Consider the following 22,729-nt stretch of genomic DNA (forward strand, 5'->3'; position numbering starts at 1 on the left):
GGGCACATGTGATGAGACAAATGCCATCACTCAAAAGGCAAGAGAGACAATGGCTAGAGAGGTGACCCTTTGCTCCATTCTGTATCCCGTCTTTGCTGGAAGGAGAAAGTAAGGGATACCCATACTGACTAATGAAAGGCCAAAGCTCCTCCTCTCTCTCTCTCTCTCTATATATATATATATGCAAATATATATATATATATATATATATATATATATATATATATATATATATATATATATATATATGTGTGCATGTGTGTGCACTTAAAAACCAAAGGTTACGGGGATGTTATAGTTAAGTTCACAGTTTAAATGTACAAAAACCATGGAAATTCACCTGTTATAGCTAGAGTTATTTCAAGTAACTCTAACTCGTGCCCTAAGGTAAATATAACACACGCCCCTGTAATTTTTATGAATATTTTTACAACAAATGTTACAGTTAGCAATGATGTTATAAAAGATGTCATGAGTGCTGTAATATCTGGGGTAATTAGCAGTGCATGGAAAGGGCGTGAGTTATAGTTACATGAAATAACTCTAACTACACATGTAAATTTCCATGGTTTAGTACATTTAAAATGTGGGCCTAACCATACCGTCCCTGTAATCTTTATTTTTGTAAGTGAATTTCTATGTTTTTTAAAATTCTATTTCCTAACTACAATGTCCCTGTAACCTTTAATTAGTTTTCAGTGAATTTCTATGTTTTGTTTTACGTAAAGTAATTTTAATTACTATATGTTAATCCAACCATGGACAATCCCCCATAACCACCCAGTGCTGCGTCAATCATGACCTTTGGCATGTGTAGCGGGGGTTGGCCGCAGGGCCTGGCCTGTGACCAGGTCCTGCACCCAACCTCCTATAATCACCCACCTTGTGCCACTTACAATGAGATATGTTCTGGCAAATATGAAAAAAAGTATTTTACAAGTGAAAAGAGTGAGATCACCTTTCTGTATGCACCCTAAATTTGTGAAGTTGAAAAGAATTTAAAGCTGGGAAATGACAACTGACACACCTAAACTGGAACCCTCAACTTTCTGTGTGAGGGTCTGACACCCTAACAACTAGGACACAGGTGATTCCTTATTACACAGTGTCCAGACATCTCTATGACATTTAAGCCAAAGATGGTGCTGGGGAAAAAGACCACTATGTTACAGCACAAGGAATGTTTAACATTCAAAACATGGGTAAAGAAACAGACACACTGCCATGAGACACAAGGATTAGAATCTTCAACCTTCTGAGTGACAGTCCAAAAGATTTTCTAGTAGGCCAGCTCCCCCATGTCCTCCTGGAGCCCGCAGTGCTCCAGCAACCGGTGAGCTTCTTTAACTAGCAGCTCCCTGCTCCTGGAGCAATGTTTTCATCTCTTACTCTGCATGTTTGCGTGCAGGGAAAGAGATGAAAACTCTGCTTTCAGAAGGTAGCAGGAGCCGGCCCTCAGGGGTGATGGACCCCAAGGCCATCCATGGCTCCATGAGGAGGGCCGCGCAGCACCCCCCTCATCATTTCTATTTAGCCCTGGGGAGGACGTGGTCACTGGGGCTGGGAATCCGCGATGGACCCCTGTTACATTAAGTTATTTGAGTCCTGCATATAAAATAGTTGATTGCCACAGGGAGGTGGCAGTCCCCGGTGGCGCAGAGGCCACGCAGGCCTCCCTGCAGAGATTTAAGAGGAAATTACCTGGTGAGTTGAGGGTCCCTGGGGTGCGGGGAGGGATGTGCACCCCTCGCATAATATAATATTCTTGCTCCGAGTAGTGGTGGTCCTTGGGGCTTTAAAAAGCCCTAAGAGGGGAGCCCTTGTGCACCCCTCCTCTATTTTATGAATGCCCCTGGGACTAAATGAAAAGCAAGTGCGGGAGGCCACGCTAGCTTTTTTTTTAATTCACAGAGAGATTTTTGAATATTCCCGATTTTCACCATGAATTAAAAAAAATGCTTTTTATCCCGGAGGGGGGAGGGTCCCTAGGAAACCCCTGCACCAAGGCTATGGGTGTTGGGAAACAGTAACCTTTTTTTTTTTTTTTTTTTTTTTTTTTTCAGACCCGGCTGAAGCAGAGTCTCAAAATGACTAACAACACTTCCTGGTTGAAGTGTTGGCAGCCAATCAGATCTCGCAAATTTGTTGCAACTATAGATATACAAATTTGGATTTCCTTTAATTTCTCCTAATCTACTGAATGGATTTAGGCAAAATAAAAAAAGACTCATCAGCAGACCAAATGCTACCTTTCTGCGGAATTCTGTATAATTTCATCCAGCGGATTGGGCTCCAGGCGTATCGAAAGAGCCTACAGGAATTAACATGGGAAACACACTTTTTTTACCCCCCCCCCACCCATTTTCTAGGCAAGCGGGGGCGAGAAAAAGTTGTGTTTCGCTTGGTAATTCCCATAGGACCTTTAAACACATCTACAGCCTGAACCGCCGGATGGAATCACACCAAATTTGGCAGAAAGCTAGCTTTTTATACACAGCTCATGCTTTCGCTTATTTGGTGTAAATCTGCTCAGTAGTTTTGGAGATATTATGTATAGTTCTGGCCACAATGTCTTTGCGAATATTTCGCAAATGATCGCAACCTGACTGTAAAGTTGTGGCCACCATTTTATTTCACAGGACATGGTCTTTGGGGTGAACATCTAAATTTAAAGTGACATAACGGGTCAGGGTGAAGGTACCCTGAACCCAGCGGTGTGATATTGGTGTGTTTTAGGGTAAAATTATAGCTTTAAAATATGTTTTTGTCACCATGCCCAGTATTCATGAAAATTAGCAAGGGTGCGAGTTATAGTTACCTTGTGGCGCGAGTTATCATTACTTGAAAGAACTCTAACTATAACTGATGAATTTCTATGGTTTGGTACGAGTAAATTCAGAACCTAACTATAACATATTCAGTGAATATATAAATATATATATATATATATATATGTATATATTACCTACTGGCAGGGGGAGCTTTGGCGCTGGTAGCGCCCAGTACAACAGTATTATACTATACACTCATTGACTTAATTGTTTTCTTTTGTAATAGGCTTCTACCTGTTCTTTCATCTTGAGGAAGACGTGGTTTAAGGTGTGTCAAAGGTCGAAACATCAATAACTTTTGCTTGGTCATACATGAACTGCAGACAGGACACACCTGGACTAATATATGTTGGGAACTTAAAAGCATTTGTCAGTGTAACAATTGTACATATTGCCTCTGCACGGCTATCACGGTTTTACAGTTCACTTGAACTATGCCTTCACTTGGAGCACCTCATACCAAATTCGAATGTTGTTTTTTTCGAATACTTTATTGTCCATAATTCATGTCCGTTCAATAGTAATATGTGTTGCTCTTTATTGACATGAGGGTGAGGGGTATCTATACAACTTACAATGGCTCCCCAAAGTATTGTTGTATCTAAATAAATCCAAAGGAACATGTTCTATTTTGATATTCATAATTACCTTGGTTCCTGGGATTACTGGGTTCATCCCCAGCCTCCTTTGTACAATACATGTGTACAGTCACCATCATTACTTTTCATAGCAAAGACAACACACCTATAAGCTTTAGCATGAGGTAAAAAGTACATTGCAAACACTCTTTTTCGGTGGATGCACCCAACGTCTGCCCCATCAAATGCTGTACTAAGGGCATCCAACATGTGGCCAGAGCCTTAGCCACTCTCACCGGTACTTCTGAAACCTGTTTTTCTGTTAATCTCATGGGGTCTGGTTACAACAGCACTGTGAAGGTAGACCTAACTGTGTGCCAGGAATAAGGCTGTACGCAGTCCAGGTCCCGCCCGAAACTCCGCTGCGCAGTCAGACCTCGTGGGGGTTCCTCTGAAGAAGAGCAGATTTCCTGCATGACAGATTGACAGCAAATCGGAGTATCTTTGTTTCCATGGTGAATTCAGATACGAGTAGGTCGTACTCGTAGTGGTAAGGTCTTGATGAGTCTAATCTTGAAGGGAGTTGTTACTTCCAAAAGTAAAGCACCCCTGAGCAAACGAGCAAAGCATTTTCAGTTTTAAGAGTGAAGCAGCCTTGGCGCGACAAGCAAATCGCTTCAGAGCACAGAAGTAAAGCACCCCTTAGCACAACGAGCAAAGCGCTTCAGGTCACACATGTAAAGCACCCTTGGCACGGCAATCAAATCGCTTCAGTTCACATGAGTAAGGCGCCCCTGGTACGGCAAACAACGTGCTTCATTCCAGATGAGTAAAGCACCCTTGGCATGGCAATCAAAGCGCTTCAGTCCACATGAGTAAAGCGCCCTTGGCACTGAAATCAAAGAGCTTCAGTCCACATGAATAAAGCGCCCTTGGCACGGCAATTAAAGCGCTTCAGTCCACATGAATAAGCGCCCTTGGCACTGCAATCAAAGCGCTTCAGTCCACATGAGTAAAGCGCCCTTGGTACGACAATCAAAGCGCTTCATTCCACATCAGTAAAACGCCCTTGACAATCAAAGTGATCCAGGCCACATGAGTAAAGTGCCCTCTTAGCATAACGAGCATAGCACTTCAGACAAGACAAGTAAAAGCGCTTTCTGGCACAAGGAACAAAGTGCTTCATGTATGATAATCAAAGCGCTTCATGAACAATAAACAAGGCGCTTCTGCCCAACGAATAAAGCGCTTCAAGTTCAATGAGTAAAACTTTCAGGTCTATAGTTGTAAATGTGAAAGCATTTCAGAGATAAGCAAATTACAGTTTCATTGTTTTATGGAATGCATAAAATGTGAGATACATATTTAAGTCTTTGAGAATTATTAGGCTGTGATCAAACGTTTATGTTATGAATGCATAGTTGTTAAAGGATTGATATTCAGAGTATGACCATAGTTCAAAGCTCTTGCCATCTCTTGGTTCAGAGGTTGTAGTTTGTTCTTGTTCCATGATTCACAGAAGGGGCTTCGCCCTCACTTCACAAAAGTGGTCTCAATTTGATATCACGGAGACGCCTTAGTTCATGAGTCCATTGATGAGTTATACTGCTATGAATGAGTATATGCATATTTGTTCTAACTTTTTCTTTCCAGATCTCTCTCCCTGCAGTTCCCTACCCTAATTCCCTTCCCCCGCCTGGTTTCATCATAACTCTGTGTTATAATAGCTTTCTGAGTTGGTGACGCCGGGAGGTGGACCTTTTGATCAGCAGTGTGCATACACTGAGGAAAGGGCACTGTGACAGAATAGTGAGCCCACAAGTTTTATACTTTCCTCTTGGTCTGTACGTGAGCTGCACACAATGGCCACCTTAGACACCCTTATGCAAGTAGTCACTCAGATGCAAAGGGATTTGACAGACTCAAAAAATGTTACAGCTGATTTAGTTGATAAAGTAACCCAGTTACAGAGTAAGGTGGATGGTTCTGAATCTGAGTCTCGTCCTACGCTTGCCACACCTACTAACATAGCTGTGAATGTGCCGACACAAATTCCTCTAGCTGCACCAGAGAGGTTTTCTGGGGACCCCAACAAGGTTCACGTTTTTCTCACACAGGTGAAACTACATTTTACGTGTCGTCCTATTGCCTTTCCAGACGCACAATCTAGAATTGCATTCCTTATATCATATCTGAATGGTGTTGCAGCTACTTGGGCAGTGCCGTTAGTCCGATTAGTCAGTCCTCTTTTATATAATCAGCGTCATTTTGTAGAAGAATTTGTAAAGGTATTTGACAGGCGCGCAATAACTATGTCTGCAGACAAAGAGTTACTAGAATTACGCCAAGGAAACAAAGACTTGATAACATATTTGTCACACCTCAACCGGTTAGTAGTGGAAACCACTTGGCCAGAGGAAACAAGGTCAGCAGTATTTAATCAAGGGCTAAACGACAAACTGAATGATGTATTGGCCCAAGTTGAGCCGCAACCGGAAACTTGCACTGATTCAATTAATCTAACCCTGCGGATAGATCATAGACTCTCTGAAAGAAAAGGAGTAAGGAAACAATGGGAAAAACCCAACTGGCGAATGGAAAGGTCCAGACACCTTCAATTGTCCTCAGATCCTATGAAAGAACCAATGGATATCGGAATTGTTCACCCATCATTGACCAAAAAGGAGAAAGACATGCGACAAAGAAATGGACAGTGTCTGTATTGTGGAAAAAAGGGTCATTTCGTAAAGGAATGTCAAAAGAAACCCAGAGGTAAAATTGATTTAACAATAGTGACAAAGAAAAAGATAGCGGTTGCTTTGGAAAATTCACAGGAAAACTAAAGTGGCCAAGAAAAAACAAAGGGGACCTCTTGGGCAAATTGACAATCCCTTCAGTGTGTTCTTGCACAAATTGTTATGTCAAACATTTTCGAATTTTAGTACAAAGGACTGTACAGGGAAAAAGACATAGGTGGTCATTACGACCCTGGCGGATTACGTCCGCCAGGGCCGCGGGACGCGGTGGCACCGCCGACAGGCCGGCGGTGCCCCGCGGGGCATTCTGACCGCGGCGGCTTAGCCGCGGTCAGAGAAGGGAAACCAGCGGTCTCCCGCCGGTTTCCCGCTGTCCCCAAGGAATCCTCCAAGCCGGCGCAGCTTGCTCTATTACGAGCCGGCATCCTCGTGGGAAGGGAGTTTTTCCCTGGGTTGGCGGGCGGTCTTTTGGAGACCGCCCGCCAGCCCAGGGAAAAACTCATAATACCCTCCGCGGTCTTCTGACCGCGGAGCGGTATTATGGAGGGCGGAATTCTGGCGGACGGCCTCCGCCGCCCGCCGGAATCGTAATGAGGGCCATAATGTACAAGTTCTAATTGATTCAGGGCAACAGGAAATTTTGTGGAGCAACAAACTGCACTAGGCTTGCATATACCTAGTGTTAAGAAAAAGGTTCCAGAAGTTGTTTATGCAGTTGATGGTAGTGAGTTAGCAGGAGGCCTTGTATTGACTTTAGAGCGATAAGCAAGATCACTGTTAAAAATAAATATCCACTACCTCTCATTCCACTCTTGTTAGATCAGGTGAAATCCGGCGTTATTTACACCAAACTTGACTTACGAGGTGCTTATCACCTAGTTCGAATTTGAGAGAGAGAGATGACTGGAAAACGGCTTTTAAGACTCGTTATGGCCTCTTTGAGTATCTAGTGATGCCGTTTGGTCTATGTAATGCCCCAGCAGCCTTCCAATATTTCCTAAACAATGTCCTAATGTGGAGGAACCATTCATTGTGGAAGCCGATGCATCCGATGTCGCTGTTGGGGCCATCCTATCCCAACGTCATCGAGAAACTGGACAATTGCATCTCATAGCATATGCGTCAAGAAAATTGAATGAAGCAGAACAGAATTACACCATAGCAGAAAAAGAATTACTAGCAATTCACAATGCTTTCAAAGAATGGGGACATTGGGGGTTATTACAACTTTGGAGGAGGTGTTAATCCGTCCCAAAAGTGGCGGTAAAGTGACGGATATACCACCAGCCGTATTACGAGTCCATTATATCCTATGGAACTCGTAATACGGCTGGTGGTATTTCCGTCACATTTGGGACGGATTAACACCTCCTCCAAAGTTGTAATAACCCCCATTATCTATTGGGAGTGAAACACACCATAACTGTTTACTCTGACCATAGAAATTTACAATTTATGAGTTCTGTCAGACTACTTACTCCCAGACAACTGAGATGGATGCCATTCTTTGCAGAATTTGATTTCATAGTGACTTTTAGACCAGGAGTAGATAATTGTAAGGCCGGCACATTGTCTAGGCAAGATTCTTCAATCACACATTCTGAACAAAAACCCATGCCTAGTATAACGCCTTCGTAAGTGTTGTATTTAGTAGCAGCCGAGAAATTCTTGGATCTCATTCCTAATCATTTTCACATCACCAAGTGGCAAGAGTGGTTACAACAAGACACCAAAAGGTCCATTCAATAAGGCTTACCTCTACACAAATCTCGAGTATTCCTGCCTACTGAGGAGTTAAGAGAGACAGCTTTTCATTGGTTGCATAGTCATCCTCTGGCAGGTCAATCCATGCCCTCAAAAAACACTAGAACTCATGAAAAGGTATTTATGGTGGCCTACAAGTATTCACGACCTCAAGCAAATGCTACAATCATGTGAAGTATGTGCAAGATGCAAAAGCAAACATAGCAAGCCCAAAGGGCTACTGATACCTCTACCCATTCCCAATCATCCATGGGAACATATCTCTATGGATTTTATTACTGGTCTTCCTCAAATAAAGCAATTTACAAAGTTTTAGTGATGGTGGATAGCCTTACCAAATATGCTCACTTCATTGCCTGTAAAGGGCTCCCAACCTCCGACACCTTAGCAACTATCATCTTAGAAAACATAGTTTGCTTTCAGGGACTTCCAAGAGTCATCCTATCTAATAGAAGAACACAATTTTCTGCACGTTTTTGGCAGCAATAGTGCAAGGCTTTACGAATTGATCCAACTTTATCCACTAGTTATCTTCCACAAACGGATGGTCAAACAGAGAGACTAAACCAAACTCTAAAACAATACTTATGATGTTATGCAACAAAGTCTCCTAAAACCTGGCTGGATCATTTGTGGCTTGCAGAACTAACTTATAATAACTCTCACCACTCTTCAATAAACTCAACTCCTTTCTATGGTTTATATGGGCGTCATCCGCACATTTTGCCAGCTACGCTCCCTGCTTCTACTAAAACCACTCCAGCAGTCATGGACATGTCAACACACATGAAAAAGGTACATTCACAATTGCAAACAAATCTTCATCAAGCAAAGACAAAATATAAATTGCAATATGACAAAAAACACCAGCCTGGTCCTCAGTATACAGACAAAGATAAAGTTTGGTTATCCACGAAAAACTTTGTATTAAATAATAAAAATGTGTTTCATCCAAAATTCATAGGGCCCTATGAAGTTCTACGACAAGTGAACCCAGTAACATATAAACTAAAATTACCATAGTCTTTGAAAATTCATCCGGTGTTTCACACTTCACTTCTTAAACCTACTTCGCCCTCAAGTGTCATACAACCTACTCCTCTATTAGTCCAAGGTCATTGGGAGCATGAGGTGCGATTTATCTTAGACTCTAGATATCGTGGGTCTTCCCTTTGGTACTTGGTATCCCGGAAAGGATACGGACTGGAAAATGACTCTTGGGAACCTGCAAGACATGTCCATGCACCACGTTTGGTGCGACGCTTTCACCTCCTCCATCCTGATAAGCCGGGCCCTGGACCGTGCTTGGGAGAGGGGTGTAATGTCAGGAATAAGGCTGTGCGCGGTCCAGGTCCGCCCGAAACTCCGCTGCGCCGATTTGCGGCGCTTCATGCGCACCACTTTTCATCCCTTCTTGGTCTAAAAGTGGTCATCAGCGTCGTCTGCCCTGTGGTAAAGCTCATGTAGCTGCAGGGTCAGGACATTGGTGGACAAGATGCACTTATCAGTGCTATTCCATGAAGGGACTACAATTCCCATGTTTTTAGAGGCAGCATCCATCTTAGGGTGTGGCAGGCCTATAAAGCCCAGCCACACCCAAGCACATTGCTCACTATTTTGAAGACTTCGATGCAGTCAGACCTCTTGGGTGTTCGTCTAAAGAAGAGCAGATTTCCTGCATGGCAGATTGACAGCAAATCGGAGTATCCTTGTTTCCATGGTGAATTCAGATACGAGTAGGTCGTACTCGTAGCAGTAAGGTCTTGATGAGTCCAATCTTGAAGGGAGTTGTTACTTCCAAAGGTAAAGCGCCCCTTAGCACAACAAGCAAAGCGCTTCAGGCCACACATGTAAAGCGCCCTTGGCACGGCAATCAAAGCGCTTCAGTCCACATGAGTAAAGCACCCTTGGCACGGCAATTAAATTGCTTCAGTCCACATGAGTAAAGCGCCCTTGGCACGGCAATTAAAGCGCTTCAGTCCACATGAGTAAAGCGCCCTTGGCACGGCAATCAAAGCACTTCAGTCCACATCAGTAAAGCGCCCTTGGTTCGGCAATCAAAGCGCTTCAGTCCACATCAGTAAAACGCCCTTGGCACAACAATCAAAGTGATTCAGGCCACATGAGTAAAGTGCCCCCTTAGCATAACGAGCGTAGCGCTTCAGTCAAGACAAGTAAAAGCGCTTTCTGGCATGAGGAACAAAGCGCTTCATGTATAATAATCAAAGCGCTTCATGTATAATAATCAAAGCGCTTCATGAACAATAAACAAGGCACTTCAAGTTCAATGAGTAAAACTTTCAGGTCTATAGTTGTAAATGTGAAAGCATTTCGGAGATAAGCAAATTATAGTTTAATTGTTTTTTGGAAAGCATAATATGTGAGATACATATTTAAGTCTTTGAGAATTTCTAGGCTGTGATCAAACGTTTATGTTGTGAATGCATAGTTGTTACAGGATTGATATTCAGAGTATGACCATAGTTCAAAGCTCTTGCCATCTCGTGGTTCAGAGGTTGTAGTTTGTTCTTGTTCCATGATTCAAAGAAGGGGCTTTGCCCTCACTTCACAAAAGGGGTCTCAATTTGATATCACGGAGACGCCTTATTCCAAGAGTCCATTGATGAGTTATACTGCTATGAATGAGTATATGCATATTTGTTCTAACTTTTTCTTTTCAGATCTCTCTCCCTGCAGTTCCCTACCCTAATTCCCTTCCCCCCGCCTGGCTTCATCATAACTCTGTGCTATCATAGCTTTCTGAGTTGGTGACGCCGGGATGTGGGCCTTTTGTTCAGCAGCGTGCAGATCCAGAGGAAAGGACACTGTGACACAGGGCTAAGGAAGGTGGTCAGTGGATTGTCACATTTCTTTTGCTTGTCCATTGACCACTGATGACCATTGTCCACTGACCAAGATTTGGAGACTCCTGGCTCTCCTTCTTGCTGAGAGTTGGCCCTGACTTACCTGCAAAGAGTGAGTCTTCTGGGCCTTGCTGGTCCCCAAAATCCTGCAGCTCTACGTGGAATGCTGTCTTGCAGTTGCCAAGGCTTGTTGGTGGTTCTGTCGATGACTGATCCCGCTGCAATCCGACAGCCAGCTTGGGACAGCTCCTGGATGACTCCTGGGATACTCCTGTGTTTCCTGGATTCCACAGCTGCACTTCTTCGACCACTGTCCAACAGAAAAGCATAACTTAGAGAGGTGGGCATTGCCCTCCTGCACCGCCTGGGCACCTCCGGGTGGTTTGGACTCTATCCCCTCTTTCCTTAGGTCCTCTTCTTATGGAACCCATGCCTGGATTTGATCAACCTGGTCCATGGGTCACAACAGCCGTTGGACAACCAAGATCCACATTGACTTCAACAGGAAGTTCCAACACAACTTCACTCCAATGCACCTGGGCTCCCTGGTGTAGGTATTTTATTTATTTATTTATTTATTTTATTTAGATAGTTTTCTATAGCACTGGCAAGACCCGAGGGTATCAGAGCGCTTTACAACAGTATAGGTAATAAACGAACAAGTTCAAAGAGACAGTTATACATGTAGGTTTCACAGGGTCAAAAGAGATAAAGTGCTAGTGGTGTTGGGGTGGGGGATGGGAGATTCTTCTGGAAGTGAAGGTTGGTTGAGGAGGAATTCTTTTAGTTGCTTCTTGAAGATCTGGTGGGAAGGGCTGGATCTGATGTGGACTGGTATGGAGTTCCAGATTTTAGGGGCGTTGCTTGAGAAGGAGCATGTCTGATTTGTTTGCTTCTGGGTTTTGGGCAGGATGATGAGGAAGGTGTTTGAGCTTCTTAGTGTTCTTCTTTGACCTGCTTTCAGGAGTTTATTGGCAAGGTATTATTGTTTCCCGGTGTGAAGGGCTTTATGGGTTAGGCAAGCAGTTCTGAACTTGCAGCGGGCTTCAATTGGGAGCCATTTTAGACTCTTAAGGGCAGGGGAGATGTGGTCATATTTTTTAATTCCTGTCAACACCAGGACAGTGCGCGCTCTACGGGCATCTAGAATGCAAAAACCCAACACTCGCAAGATAATGTAATTTATGCATTGTGATGATATGTTATTGTTTAACCTTTTGCATTGCAGAATTCCATCCAAAAGATTAATTTTTAAGGTGCTTATAAATACTGTACATTTGCAATGTATTGCTGCAGACATTCAGAGTGTGTTAGGGTGTGGTCCCTTTCCAGGGCCTTCTAGAGACTTTCCCTGCAACATGCCTGGGCGTGGTTCTAGGCTGGGCCAAGACTCTATAAAAGAGAGTCAGCCCAACTTCCAGTGCTCACTATTCAGAGGTCCCGGTGCAGAGCAGCAGCTTCTTCCTGACTTCCTGTCCCGGCGGCCTATTTGGATTTTCCAGTCTTCTGCACTCATCTCTCATTGGTGATCACTGTTTCCAGGCGGTAAGACGGTGTTTGGACATTTCCCAACACCGTAATTGAGAATTTTCATATTCTTGATTTTAATTCTTAAATGAATAACAGATTACTTGTGTGCTGCCATTTTTTGACATTTGTATGGTGGTTTGCAACTAGGGAGGATGCGCAATTTAATCCATAAAGATTTGACTTCGTTATTACATTGTTGTTCATTGTGCGCTGATATTTCTTGACATTTACATGATGTTTTACGAGTTGGCTAGACGTGCAACTTGTTTCATGAGCATTTAACTTTGTTGTTCATTGCGCGCTACCATTTCCTGGCATTTACATGGTGGCATTCGAGTCGGCAACACACGCGATTCTTTCCTTGAGTGTTTTTTCATGTTATTCATTGTGCGCTACCATTTCTTGGCATTTGAATCGGCAAGACTCGCAATTCTTTCCCTGAGTGCTTTTCATGTTGTTCATTGTGCGCTACCATTTCTTGGCATTTGTATGGTGGCATTTGAATCAGCAAGACGCGCAATTCTTTCCTCGTGTATAAATAATGTAAATTACTGTGCGCTACTATTCTAAGACATTTTCTTGGTAGCATTTCAAGTTGACACGTTGCGTGATATATTCCTTGAATCTACGTTGTGTGATTTCATGGTGCACAATCCTTTATGGTGTTTAATACTCATATAAAAATCTGCAATGTGCGCAATTCACTTCCCAATGTTTTTTCTGAGATGAACACAACAATACCAGAGTTCTAGATGTAATGCTGTGTGTTCCTGATATATATATTCTTAAAAGGAGATTCATATGGTTGTTTAGAAATTGCTCAGAGTGTTTCCTGATTCTCATGCTAAAGAAAGTACTCGAATCTGAAAGTCCTATTTAACTTTTCCTGTTTCCTCCTCAGGCATTCGGTCATCTAAAGCCTAGTCAGTTTTAGGACTATTCTAGGGTTGTTCATGTTTTTTTCGGAAAAGACGAAGCTTAGAGTTGTAGCATGGTACTGATTTCATGAGATGTAATTTTGATGTTGTGTTTTAACCTTTTGCTTCCTACAGGTCTCCTTCCCAGCTGTTCCCGTCCTAATCCCCTTTTCCCCACTTGGACTCTCTTAGACTCTGTGATAAATCTAATCAGAGTATTGGAGCTGTCTTGTGGTGGAAGTGTTGGGAACGTGCACAGACCCCGAGGATCTGGTGACTCTGACAGAATAGTGAGCCCACGAATTATTATCCTCCTGGTTTGTGTATGTTCTCAGCATGGCCACACTGGACAATCTAGTCAAGGCTATCACCCAGCTCCAGTCAGAAGTGGTATCATCAAAGGATTTGACAAATAGTCTAGCTGAGAGGGTGAGTCAGTTATAGAATAAGGTTGAGAAGAAAGAACAAAGTCCCACAGGTGTGTCTTGGCCAGGTACTTCTTCTCAGACTTCTGGAGGTAATCCGACTAACATTTCCCTCAATGTTCCTTCAGCCATTCCTTTAGCTCCCCCAGAACGCTTCTCAGGTGATCACTTGAAATCGCAATCTTTTCTGGTTCAAGTGGAACTTCACTTCACCTGCAGACCACATACTTTCCCCAATGCCCAGTCTAAAGTAGCTTTCTTGTTGTCATATTTGTCTGGATATGCAGCTACCTGGGCTATTCCTCTTGTGCGTAAAAATAGTCCCCTGTTGTACAACTGGAAAAATGTTGCTCGTGAATATGAGAGCGTTTTCGATCGTAGAACTGTAACACAGTCAGCAGATCGTGAATTATTAGACTTACGGCAAGGGAATCAGGACTTAGGGGGTCATTCTGACCCTGACGGTCTTGGACCGCCAGGGCAAGAATGACGGAAGCACCGCCAACAGGCTGGCGGTGCTTCAAATCCCATTCCGACCGCAGTGGTAAAGCCGCTGTCGCCCCGCCGGGGCCGGCGGTTTTCTGCCGTTTTTGCCCCGGCTGGGAGAATCCACCAGGGCAGCGCTGCAAGCAGCGCTGCCCTGGGGTTTCTGACCCCCTTACCGCCAGCCTGTTTCTGGCGGTTTTCACCTCCAGGAAGAGGCTGGCGGTAAGGGGTGTCCTGGGGCCCCTGGGGGCCCCTGCACTGCCCATGCCACTGGCATGGGCAGTGCAGGGGCCCCCTAACAGGGCCCCGGCCAGCTTTTCACTGTCTGCCTAGCAGACAGTGAAAAGCGCGACGGGTGAAACTGCACCCGTCGCACGGCCGCACACCGCCGGCTCCATTCGGAGCCGGCTCCTGTGTTGCGGCCTCATTCCCGCTGGGCGGCGGGCACCAACTTGGTTAGTGCCCGCCAGCCCAGCGGGAATGTCAGAATGGGGGCCGCGTATATTTGGCTGCATGGCGGCCAAATGGCGGTTTCCGCCTGGCGGGCGGAGGTAGCCGCCCGCCAAGGTTGGAATGACCCCCTTAGTGTCATATTTAGCCAACTTTAATCGGCTGGTCGCTGAGACATCCTGGCCTGAAGAAAAACAAGCGGCCTTGTTTTACAGGGGACTCAAAGAGGAGCTAAAAGACATCTTAGCGCAAATCGACCCACAACCTGCAAACTGTCAAGATTTAATAAACCTTGTCTTGAGGCTTGATCATCGTTTAAACGAACGAAAAGGAACGCGTAAAAAGACTGAAAAACATTCTAGGCATGCTCATGATAACAAAGACTCAAGAACTCCGAGAGAAAGAACGCCGGAACCGATGGAAATTGGAACCATCAGGAGACCTTTGACCAAAGATGAAAAGGACCTACGCAGAAAAAATGGGCAATGTCTCTATTGTGGGCGGAAAGGTAATTTCGCCAAAGATTGTCCAATCAAAACAAAGAGCAAGCGAGGCCCAGTTCAGAAAATTGCAACCAATGCATCAGTCGAGTCCGAAAATCTAAAGCACCCAAGTTGCAGAGAAGGGTTGCTCTTGGATGTCACCGTGGATCCTTCACAATCCAAACATCTAAAATGGGGAATAAGAGTTCAGGTCAAGAAAAAGACCTATTTCAAGAAGGCTCTAGTCGACTCTGGGGCTACCGGAAACTTTGTTGACGCCCAATTGGTTTGTGCATGGGGGATCCAATGTATTGAAAAGAAGACCCCAGAAACCATCCAGGCAGTTGATGGAAAACTCTTGACTGGAGGTCTGATAACTCTTCAGACTGTCCCCTTGACAATAATTTGTGAAGGTAAAAATCAAAGAAATAAACATAAAGAGGAACTCATCCTTGACGTGATCCATGCTCCCCAGTATGGGATCATCCTTGGCTTGCCATGGTTAACTCATCACAATCCAGAGATTAATTGGGCAGAACAAAAGATCGTGTTCTCATCAGTGCTATGTAAAGAACATTGTCTCCAAAGGACTCAAGAATCGGAAGTTCGCCATTCTTACATAGCTACCGCCGCAGAGAAAGAAGTTCAGTTGCCCAAACAGTATTCGTCTTATGAAGATGTATTTGATGAGAAGGAAGCAGAGAACTTACCTCCTCATAGATCTTATGACTGTCAAATTGATCTAGTCCCAGGGGGGATACTTCCCAACTGTCGTGTGTATGCCCTGTCAGAACATGAAAATCAACATTTACGAAAATACTTGGATCAATTCTTAGAGAATGGTTTCATCCGCCCCTCTAAGTCTCCCACAGCTTCTCCTTTGTTTTTTGTCCCAAAAGCGAACGGAGAGCTTCGAACTTGTATCGACTATAGGGTCTTGAATAAAATCACCATCAAGAACAAATATCCTTTGCCTCTAATTCCGGTCTTACTGGAACAAGTAAAGAAAGCAAAAATCTACACGAAGCTTGATCTTCGAGGTGCTTACCATTTGGTCAGAATGAGAGAGGGTGACGAATGGAAAACGGCATTCAAAACAAGATATGGCCTTTTTTAATACACCGTCATGCCTTTTGGTCTGTGCAATGCTCCAGCAGCATTTCAATTTTTCTTAAATTACGTTCTTAGAGAGTACCTCAATATCTTTGCCATAGTTTACATTGATGACATTTTGATCTACTCAGACAATGAGAATGAACATGTTCAACATGTCAAGAAAATTTTGGCAGCCCTTCATAAACACCATTTATATTGCAAGCTAACCAAGTGTGAGTTTCATGTTACCACAGTTGAGTTTTTAGGGGTTATCCTTACCCCTCAAGGTATGGTGATGGCAGAAAGGAAAGTAAAAGCCGTATCTGAATGGCCCATCCCAAAGACTGTTCGTGATGTACAATGTTTCCTGGGCTTTGCAAATTTTTACCGGAGGTTCATCAATCATTTCTCCCAGACAGTGGCTCCAATTACTAAGTTATTAAGAAATAAAGAAAAATTTGTATGGTCCCCAGAAGCAGACCAAGCCTTTTCAACTTTGAAAGAAGCTTTCTCCACTGCCCCAGTCTTGACTCATCCAGATGCGGATCGACCTTTCATAGTGGAAGCTGATGCTTCAGATGTTGCGATAGGAGCAGTCTTGTCACAACAAAACAAAGACACTGGTCAGCTTCATCCTGTAGCTTACATGCCTCGGAAGTTGAACGAAGCCGAACAGAACTATGTCATTGCTGAAAAAGAGCTTCTGGCGATTCGTGACGCCTTTAAAGAATGGAGACATCATTTGTTGGGAGCTAAATATACTGTCACAGTATATACTGATCATCGCAATCTTCAATTCATGAGTTCTGCCAGACTTTTGACTCCTCGGCAATTACACTGGATGCTGTTTTTTGCCGAGTTTGATTTTGTGGTAACCTTCCGGCCTGGTAAAGATAATCGCAAAGCTGACGCCTTGTCCCGCCAAGAGTCTACCACATTGCCTGCAGTTCAAACCTCCAAAGCTATCATTGCTCCTGACAAGGTCCTATGTATTATAAAAACAGAAGATTTCTTTGAAGACATCCGCAATTCATTCACTGTTGAAAAATGGCAGGCGTGGGCCCAAGCAGATCCGAAAAGATCAATCAAGCAAAGATTACCCTTTCACGATGCTCGTTTGTTCGTGCCCACTACCAAACTTCGCAAGATAGTGTTTCATTGGTTGCATGTTATACCTACAGCAGGTCACCCTGGTACTCCTAAAACTCTTGAATTAATCCAACGCTATTTTGGTGGCCTACCTTAAAAAAAGGATGTAAAAACAATGGTAAACAACTGCGAAGTCTGTGCTCGCACTAAAACAAGCCATTCAAAACCAAAAGGGTTGTTACACCCACTCCCAACCCCAAGTCGTCCGTGGGAACACATCTCTTTAGACTTTATTACAGGTCTGCCAGTGGTTCAACAGCATTCAGTAATTCTGGTGGTAGTAGATAGTCTCACGAAATATGGACATTTCCTTGCCTGTAAGAAATTACCCACCTCTAGTGAACTGGCAACTATCTTACTGAATAGAGTGGTTCGTTATCATGGACTGCCAAAAGTGATCCTCTCCGATCGGGGATCGCAATTTGCCTCCAACTTCTGGAAGACATGGTGTAAAACACTCCAAGTGACATCTACCCTATCTACTAGCCACCATCCTCAAACAGACGGTCAAACGGAGAGACTAAATCAGACTTTGAAGCAATACCTACGTGCTTACGCTGAAAAAGCACTTCATTCATGGACATCAATGATCTGGTTAGCTGAGTTAGCCTACAACAACTCCTTCCACACGTCTACTGGCGTTACACCCTTCTTTGGTTTGTTTGGCTATCATCCTGACACCTTGCCCATCACAATTCCTCAAGAAAGTTCTCTCACTCCAGCTTTGTCAGAAATCATTCAACATTTGCATCAAACTCAGAAATCGATTCAACAACATTTAGAAAAAGCCAAAAAAATATACAAAAAGCATTATGACAAGAAACATTGTGAGGGACCGCAGTATCAACCTGGTGACAAAGTGTGGCTTTCCACAAAACATATAGACTTCAAGAAGAAGCACATGTTCAACCCCAAATTTATAGGTCCTTACACTGTTCTTCAGCAAATCAATCCTGTGACCTATAAACTACAATTGCCAAAATCATTACGGACTCATCCAGTGTTCCATACTTCCCTCTTAAAAAAGGCAGTCCAAAAGGTCCACCCTCATCCAGCCCCTGTTCTAGTATGGGGGAGGAAGAATATGAAGTCAAGAAAGTGTTGGACTCTAAACTGAGAGGGCGTAACCTATGGTACTTAATCTCATGGAAAGGTTATGGCCCTGAAAGTAATTCATGGTTTTCTGCATCTGATGTTCATGCTCCAGTACTTGTGAGACGCTTTCATGGTCTCAATCCAGATAAACCAGGCCCTAGAGCGCGCCTGGGAGAGGGGAGTACTGTCAACACCAGGACAGTGCGCGCTCTACGGGCATCTAGAATGCAAAAACCCAACACTCGCAAGATAATGTAATTTATGCATTGTGATGATATGTTATTGTTTAACCTTTTGCATTGCAGAATTCCATCCAAAAGATTAATTTTTAAGGTGCTTATAAATACTGTACATTTGCAATGTATTGCTGCAGACATTCAGAGTGTGTTAGGGTGTGGTCCCTTTCCAGGGCCTTCTAGGCACAGAGGTGCCCGCCACAGCAAGGGAGCTCCCATCAGAGGAGGAGCCGCTGTCGCTGGTGTCTGCTCCTGTCCCCCTCGTGGATCTCCCCTCGCCCTCTGTCCCACTGGTGCCTTCGGACTCCGTTACTGCACCCTCCAGGGCCATGTGGGATGCAGCTCCCTCCTGCTCTTGTGCCACTGCTCCTCTGCCTGATGATGCTAATGCATGCAAGGACAGGGTGAAAAAAAAAGGGGGGGGGTAAGACAGAGGAGACACATGGTCAATGCCTGCAACACCACTACCGTTGGCGGACACAACACACAGGGAGCAGCCCTATGCACTAAGCCATGCACTGACAGGGCAGGGGAAAAGCACATGCCCATGAGGGACTCTGCCAAGACCCATTTGATGCAGAGCTGGAAGCCATAGGAGCCTGACTAGGTGTAGAGGGCAAATACCACCTTTGGGGTTGGACAGGGAATGAAGCTGCAAATCAATGGATCTACCTTTGCGCATCTGCCCTGGTCTAGGGGAACCCACAGCCCACCTCCCCCACCCAGACACCTCGTAATGTGTGCAGAGTCAGCTGAATGAGAGTGTACTCACCCCCTTGTGCCTGCTGTGATGCCCTCAAGCGCCCATACAACTCTGGATATGCCACCGCAGGATCCGGCACATCAGGGGGGTCATGGTGCAAGGGGCACCCCTTCCGCTTTGGGAGGCCATCCCCAGGTGGGCCTCAGGTGTCTTCTTGCTCCGGCAGCGCGTGTCCTCCCATCTTTTCCGGCAGTGGGTGCTCCATCTATGGTAGACCCCTAGGGTCCTTATTTCCTTGGTGATGGCACATCAAATACCCTTCTTCTGGTGGGCGCTGACCTAGAGGAAAAGTGAAGCTATAATGGAAGTTACTCTCCCATACAGTTCTTCTCACACATTGCCCACAAACCTCCCACCCTGGCCTAGACATACATACACACACCATCCTCACATGCTGGCCTGTCCCCCCGTCTCTTCCATCCATGACACTCAATACAGTCATGTACCATCCACCATGCACCCAGTTTACTCATCTGTTTGTCTGGAGGACCGTACAGTTGCGTGTACTTGGGGAAGACCCCATCCACCAGTTTCTCCAACTCCTCCGCAGTGAAGGCAGGGGCCCTTTCCCCAGACACTGTAGCCATTGTCGCTTCCAGACACAGGTCACAGCAGCACTTGCAGTGTAGGTCCTCTCCTGTTGAAGGTCAGGTATCAAGTGAGGGAACTGATAGAAAATGGCGGTCACGTCCGCTGTGGTGCGTGCCGTCACTGCCGGCGTACCTCGTCATTGGCTCCTGGAGCCCATAGGACCCAATGATAACCAATGCTGGATTGCGCCGCGGTCTTCGACCGCCAACACCGACGGTGTACAATGCCAGTGCAGTTACATCATTTCCCCTTGTCCCACCTTACAGGTCAGGCAGCTGCCATTTCAAGGGGCCACATGGCAGGCCAAATAATTGTGGTACACCTATTTAGGCCAGGAATACCGACAAAGGCACATAGAGAAATTTTAACATTAGTTCTAAACAGCCTTGTGTAACCTATGTGTTGTATGACCCTCTGCTCACCGTTCTTCTCCATAGGGCATGTCCGCTGGGGCACGTGATGGAACTGCGGCATCCTCCGGTGTGCAGACCCCTGGTGGACCTGTCGACAATGGAAGACAGACACATAAATATCACTTACAGACTTGATTGTGCAACAATCCAGGAACTGTGTGCCCAGTTGGAGCCTAACCTGATGTCAGCTATCCACCATCCCACAGGAATCCCCCCTCTAGTGCAGGTCCTGTCAGTACTCCGTTTCCTGGCCAGTGGGTCTTTTCAAACAACAGTAGCCATGGCATCAGGGATGTCCCAGCCAATGTTCTCTAACGTGTTGGTTGTCCAGATTGTTATCTGCCCTGCTGAAAGACATGCGCAGCTACATCGTTTTCCCTCAGGTGGAGGATTTGCCCACAGTGAAAGGTGACTTCTATGCCCTGGGACATATCCCCAACATCATTGATGCCATTGATGGTAGACATGTGGCATTTGTCCCCTCCCGCAGGATTGAACAGGTGTACAGAAACCGCAAAAGCTACCATTCTATGAATGTGCAGATGGTGTGTTTGGCAGACCAGTACATCTCCCATGTGAATGCCAAGTATCCTGGCTCAGTGCATGACGCTTCCATTTTGAGGAATAGCAGCATCCCTTATGTGAGGGGGCAACTCCAGAGGCACCGTGTGTGGCTAGTAGGTGAGCCTAAAGTCCCCACACAGTTTCATGTGCTGTCTGGGTCTGGGAGATTTCCTAATGTTTGGAGGATGTCTAACAGTTGTCCCTCGATATTTGCAGGTGACTCTGGTTACCCCAACCTGTCATGACTACTGACCTCAGTGAGGAATCCCTGGACAAGGGCAGAGGAACGCTACAATGCAGCACATGGGCGAACTAGGAGGATAATAGAGCGCACCTTCGGCCTCCTGAAGGCCAGATTCTGGTGCCTCCATCTGACAGGTGGTTCCCTATACTACTCACTGAAGAAGGTGTGCCAGATCATCGTGGACTGCTGTATGTTGCACAACCTGGCTGTGCGACGCCAGGTGCCTTTTCTGCAGGATGATGCTGGTCTTGTGGCAGCTGTGGACAGTGAAGAAGAGGAGGCAGAAGAAGAAGATGTAGACAACCGAAACAACATCATCATGCAATACTTCCAGTGAGACACAGGTAAGAGGATGGAACTGCTTCCCACATCTCATACTATTGTAGGACCTAGCACAAGTCTGTCCTTTTCACTCTGTGTATGGACCCTGAATTGTCACTTTGGCTTTCCATTTCACAGATCTGGGTCCTAATTTGTGCCCTCTGCTATGTTTTCTCCTGGCCTACAGCTGTGTAACATTGGTATGTGAACAAGTACGTTGACATTGCTATATTTCAGAGATGTTGCAGTTACACATTTGTGAAAGCACAGACTGACTCCAGATTGTTTGGTGATTCAAGGGTGTTTATTTCTGTGCTAAGTGGAGGGGGGGGTGAAATGGGCTGGGGTGATGGTGGAGGATTGTCTATGGCAGAGTCCAGTCTCTTGGTCTCACAGGTGCATTGTCCAATGGGGCATAGGAAGGGGAGCAATGGCAGTTTAAGGTGGACAGGGTGACAAAGTGGGACAAAAGGGTGACATTCAGGAGGGTCTTATTTCCTGGTGGGGGTCTTGGCAATGTTCTCTGTCTTGTTCCTGGATCTCAGGGACTGTTTGCGGGGTGGTTCTCCTTCTGCAGGGTGTGGGGTGCTGGTGGCCTGTTGGTCCTGTGGTGGTGCCTCCTGTCCACTAGCGCCGGCGCAGGTGGAGGGCTGTTCATTGTCCAGGCTAGTGTTAGGGGCCTGTTTATGTCCCACTGTGTCCCTCATGGTGTTGGCAAGGTCTGCCAGCACCCCTGCAATGGTGACCAGGGTGGTGTTAATGGACTTCAAGTTCTCCTTGATCCCCAGGTAGTGTTCCTCCTGCAGCCGCTGGGTCTCCTGAAACTTGGCCAGTACCGTACCCATGGTCTCCTGGGAATAGTGGTATGCTCCCATGGTGTTGGAGAGTGCCTCGTGGAGAGAGGGTTCCCTGGGCCTGTCCTCCCCCTGTCGCACAGCAGTCCTCCCAGCTTCCCTGTTATCCTGTGCCTCTGTCCCCTGAAGCGTGTGCCCACTGCCACTGACCACAGGTCCCTGATTGTCTTGGGTTGGTGGGTTTGCCTGGGTTCCCTGTATGTAGTGGTGGATACACTGCTGACTGACTTGTCCTGGGAACAGAGGGATGGGCCCGCTGGGTGGGTGCTGTGCTGGTGTTTCCTGAGGGGGAGGGTCTGTAGTGGCCAGTGACAGTGGCAG

The 22,729-nt window shown here is 45.5% G+C and overlaps 1 pseudogene; it reads right to left on the bottom strand.

Annotated features, from left to right (window-relative positions):
* LOC138283637 (dynamin-1-like protein) overlaps nt 1-20,486 on the bottom strand; it is a 46,476-nt pseudogene extending 25,990 nt beyond the window's left edge.
* Nucleotides 20,487-22,729: the final 2,243 nt, after the last annotated feature.

The sequence above is a fragment of the Pleurodeles waltl genome, chromosome 3_1, assembly GCF_031143425.1.
Source record: "Pleurodeles waltl isolate 20211129_DDA chromosome 3_1, aPleWal1.hap1.20221129, whole genome shotgun sequence".
NCBI lineage: Eukaryota > Metazoa > Chordata > Amphibia > Caudata > Salamandridae > Pleurodeles > Pleurodeles waltl.